The following is a 5,483-nucleotide window of genomic DNA, read 5'->3' as shown; positions in this document are numbered from 1 at the left end:
ACGCAAACAACAGCTGTGCAGCAATCAATAGTACAGGCAAGCACTGATCGTGTTTTACCTGAAAACGGAAAAGGGTGGGTTTCTGATACAATGCCTGCAGGTCTCTAACTTTTCTTTGCCAAACAATGAAGCTACTGTAAAGGCAGTTTTTCTTAAAAAGATCTTTTCTTAAAAAGATCTAAATTTTTCTTAAAAAGCCTTAAAAAGTCTCCTTGGGCCTGAGTTGGGAAACCAGCAAGGGGTAATTCAGCTGAACAGTAAAAGGCTAGCAAAGCCACAAGCAAAAGAAAACAAGGCCACGTGGTGTAACGAGGTGTCGTGCCTACACTTCAGCTCTTATTGCTTCTATCTCATCTGATTCTTTAAATGTGAAGGGAATTGCCATGCACGTGTGAAATACAGTCTCTGACTGCCGATCTATCGTCTTGCTCACTGTCATTCCTGGACACCAGCATAGCCTATAGAAACTGTCTTTAATCTTTCCTACACTTATCTTTTTCCTGGAAGCTTCTCCCATCATGTGTTCTGGGAAACGTCTAACCCATTAACAGCAAGCACAGCTGATTTGAGCAGTTCTGAAGCTGAGCACTTGTCAATTTTAATTTGGGGTGTTATCACAACAAAATCCAGCCACGCTCTGCAAGGAATGCATATGCTGCACGCTCTATTAAATCCGACTCTTTGTTCAAGGTAAAATACCTTACAGCTTAAGAACGATAACAGCAAAACATCAAAACCAGGGCTAGGGCCTCTTTAGGCCAATATCCAGGCAGGTTTAATACCAGCTTTTGGAAGCACGTGAGGAGGGCTAGCGGGAACTGAAGCAACGACAGTGCAGGAAGGGATGGAGCCAGAGCTTTCGCAATGGTGACATTTGCTTGCGGAGGTTCGGAAGTTTTTCCCCAGCAATGCTCTGCTCTGAATTGTGTACTGGGAAGGAGAAGCTGCCCAAGGAAAACAAGGATTTACGAAAGATGAATCAGGTCCATCACGGTGCAGAAGTGTGGGGGGGGTATGTGTAGGTGTATATCTAGTAGCATCTGCATGCGGGTATATATATATGTATATAGGTAAGAGAGAGGTAAGTGCATACATTGGATGGGAGCTGCACGCCTTGGGGCACGCAATGAAACAGAACTGTGCTGTTATGACAGTATAAGAGCTGCAAACTACAGCTGGAGGGTTGCAGAGAAAGCAAAGGAAAGGTTTGCTGAACAAGAAGACTGCTCTGGTGAGGGTAAAAATATCGGATAAAAGTGACAGGATGACTGTGGAACTCGTAAAGGGTGCTCCTGGACATGCTGTGCAGGTGGTTGGGTCTGGAGATCCTGCCTCTTATCAGCCGTGGCCTCAGGCAGTGGGAGTGCCTCCCTGCCTCCGCTGCTGCCTGTCTCCACTAGCCGAAGTAGCTTGGAAAGGTGTTGTGAGATTTGCTCCCACGAGGTCCTTAAAATAGCACTGTAAAACTTCGATGATGACTGAGTGATAAATTATTGAGAGCTGAAATTTCTTTTTTTTTTTTTTTCCTGGTGAAAAGCAACTGTAATTTGGGAAATGTTGATATTGCTAAAGTCTCCTCCTTCAATAAGATAAAACTTTGGTTTGTATCTAGATGAAAATGCCCCTGTTGCTTTAGGACAGACCTTTGCATTAAACATGCCAAGAAAAAAATCAAACTAAATAGGCACGTGGGCGAGGAGATGAGAGATCTGTTTGTTTAGCTCATACGCAAAATTGAATTGAAACAGAGGACCTGAAGTACAATAATTTCAGCCAAAATAATACAGCACTGTGTTATGCATTAAACAGATCTCTCTAGAGTGCTGGTGGAATTGACAAAAAAAGGACTCATTCCAGAAAAAAAGGCTACTGCAAGTTTTGTCATTTGGCAAGTCCTTGGCGATACGTTAGAATCTCAAGGTTTTTTCTTTATTTATTTTTTAATGGCTAAAAGGTCATTTTCTTTCCCAAATACTCACAGCGCAGGTAATAGCTGAATCAGCTTAATGACAGACACAGCCAGTTGAACTCAGCAGCAAGCAAAACGACAAAACAAGGTTACTCAAGCAAGGACCCAATGAGACTTAACTTCCTCCCTGCGAGAAACAAAGGACTAAAACCTCATTATGGGTGTGAGATCAGCAAACAGCTCTGCTGCGGCTCCCTTTAGTGGCTGGGATGTTAGTCAAAAGCTTTCTCAGGATTTAATGAACAGAATAAATGAGCTTTAGATGGGCCAATACTTGAAGGAGCCTCTTAGAATACAACAGTTGCTAACGGACATTGTTGAACTGATGAAGGAGGAACCAGGAGAGCGGAGCCGTGACACGCTTTTCATAAGGAAGCATGCAGTGAGGGAATGGGCATCCCAGGAGCCATTTTCTAAGGCTGCTCTGATTGAGTTTATGTACGTTTCCCTTCCTTCCTTTTGCAAGAGATGCCACCAGGTCACCAGCCATAGAGGTGACTGCCGCAAGCACCAGGATCTAAAACTGGAGATGGATTTCTGTTTCTTCTTCTTTCAGATTTAGTAGTGCGAGACCTGTCCCCATGCAACAGCTCCTCTCGAGCTGTGCAGAGGCTTGCGTTGCTTTCCCCAATCTGCAGACAGCAAAGGTTCAGAAAATGTATCACTGAGTTCAACTACATCTTTTCTAAAGTGTGATCTTATTTTTTTCTAGTTCTCATTTCCTTCACCTGAAAAATGAACAGTATTTTTTGCAGTATTGACTTTCCTGTTCTGAGGAGAGAATGATGAGCAGATGGCGTTCTTCAGGCACGGCCAAAGCCTGTGTCCATAGAGCCTCCCAGGCACGCTGCAAGGGGTACTGAGGCTGTACGGGACGCAAAGTGGGAATTGTCAGTACTTCTCATAACATATGCTAGAAAAGAAAGCCTGGATAGACTTTAAGCTCAAGTGCATGTTACACAAAGGCCTAGAACCTAGAACAGATGTGTTTTAATAATACAGGAAGAGGCTTATTAGTTGTTTTCTCTTCAGCATGTGACAAGGAATGCTTAGAACAGTGAAAAGCAATGAGCCAAGTAAACAAAAACAAAATAAAAAAAGGAAGCAGAGTGGTCTGAGAGAAACAGAGATGTACCATAAAGTATGGACTTTTTTGAAAGTGAGGGGTGGTTTTGTGCAACTGTAGCCCAACAGCTTTTCCTAACATAATTTTAAAAGTAGCTGCTACAACAGACACAGTTTCTCAGGGTCCTAAGCTGACCATATGTCTCTTTAACTGGATAAAAGAAATCCTGGAACCTCGGAATCACAGAATAGCCCAGGTTCAGAGGGACTTCAAAAGACCACCTGGTCCAACCTTTCCTGGGAAAGGCAGCCTCGATAAGATTACGCAGTACCCTGTCCGGTTGTCTCTTGAAAACCTCCAGAGATGGGGGTCTCGACCACCTCCCTCTTCTCACTGTAAAAAATTTCTTTCTTATAAAATACCAAAAAGGTTTCCTTCCTTCAGGAAGTAAAAGACAAGCAGTACCTTTCTATTGGATTTCAATACGTAGTCCCCTTGAAGTGTGCTGTAAAAGCACGAGACTAAAGACGAATTGATTTTAACCCCACAGCAAAGACAAGCCCCTGACTCTGCAACTATTTTTCAACATGCACAAGTACACGAGTGCAAATGCAAAAGGGCAGGGTGATACAAGGATAAATAAAAGTAAAAATTTTGGACAGCTGAGGTGTGTGTGACATTGCTGGTATTCAGTCCAGGATACTTAATCAATGAAGTCAATTCTTCCATGTTTTCTGCTAGTTAAATACACCCTGAGCAATGAACTTGCAGATCTCGGTGGCTTACTGGCTTGTTCATTATCATCCTCAGAAGCAGTCAAGTAAAAGTGGCTTCTGTTGGTTCCTCCTTCTATCTTATCCTAATCACTCTGTCCCATCTGTGAAATTTTCTGACAAAAATTGCTACCCGCAGCAGAAGCAGCCAAGATGTGGCTCCTGTCCTGCCTCATGGGCTGCCACCAATATGTGCCATCCCTTCTGATTGCCTAGCTCCTGTTGTTTCTGACAATAATATGAGCTGGAAGAAGGACATAGGTTTATCATCAAGCCCGTAAGTAATTTGAAACTGAAAACCTCAGTCTTTGTTCTGCAAACTGAGCTAATCTGTCATGGAAATGTTCAGACCACCATAGATTTTACTTCAGAGTATTATTTCCATTAATTTGTCCAACTGCACTTTTAAACGTGTTAAAAAGTATTTCCTCTTTCTGTGTTACAAGCACTGCACGTACCTTCCTGGTTTGCTGAGGTTCAGATGCCTCCTGAGAAGCACAAGAGAGGAGTTTGGAGCAGACCATACCAAGCTCACTGTGGTCCTCACCATAGGACCTAGTCCTCCCTGTGGCTCCAGCTGCAGGTTGCCGCTGCTGGTTCCCTTCCTGTGCATGATCCCGTCCTTGTGCCCTCAGGTTCTACCCCACTGTATCTAAATGCACCTTATTTATTCCTAGGTGAAGCAGTAGGTGCCTTCTGCAAACTCTCTGAGCCTCTGGAAGGCGGAAAGGAGGGATGGAATATCCTCCATCATTTTTTCTGTAACACAGTGCCAGAGGGAAAGCCTTCAAGTCTCCTCTGGTCAGTAGCGGTAGGAGAAGAAGAGCCGGGTGGAGACTGGTGCGCTGTGCCTTCGAAACCCCAAGGGAAATGGAGAACTTGGGAGGGGAGCAGAAAGCCAAGCTTCTAAATATATCAAAGCTTGATGTACTTGCCTGTGCAAGTGAGAGAGCCCCTAAACTAACTGTTGCAGGTCAGGAAAACATCAGCCCAGGCTTATGAACTTAAGTATTCTGTTGTTCAGTATTTCCAGGACACTTAGAGATACACCAAATAAATTATATATTTACGATTTATTAGAATACTGAGAGTTTGCCGCTCGATGGAAAAATTGCTGGTGGTCAGGATTAAGCAAGAGGTCAGTTTTCGTAAAATATCTTAAATATCTGCAATTCATTACATCAATGTAGTATAAACAGGCCATTGCCTCAAGGTAGAGTTCATGTCAAAATCAACAAGATTTAGGTGAAAAACGTGCACAGAAGAGTGTATTTAATGGCCAGTCTGAGAACTACTGCAACAATAACAGCTGAGGAAAAAGGAAATTTTTTTTTAATTTGTGGTGAATGAATGGTTTGGGGGGCTAAAATGTCTTCGTGAGTCCACTCTTTTTCTTCTAAAGGTATTTCAGTAGTTTAACAGTATAGGACAGAAACAACTTAAACCACCATGGATTTCAAAATATACTTTCCCTCTGTGAAGATGAAGCATGTCATACCAGTGTATTTCAGAGGACGTTATCTCTTGAAATGAAACAACTTTGAAACAACAGTTGAAAAAATAAGAAAAATGAAGGGGCAGACTCTATTCAGGAGACTGTAATCTTACAAAATCTAAGTAAAATGGACAGCAAATGCAGAATGATATTGGCTTGGATAACATTGCCTTGTTAAAG

This window comes from Tauraco erythrolophus, chromosome Z (genome assembly GCF_009769465.1).
Source record: "Tauraco erythrolophus isolate bTauEry1 chromosome Z, bTauEry1.pri, whole genome shotgun sequence".
NCBI lineage: Eukaryota > Metazoa > Chordata > Aves > Musophagiformes > Musophagidae > Tauraco > Tauraco erythrolophus.
Note: the sequence above shows the minus strand (reverse complement) of the source record.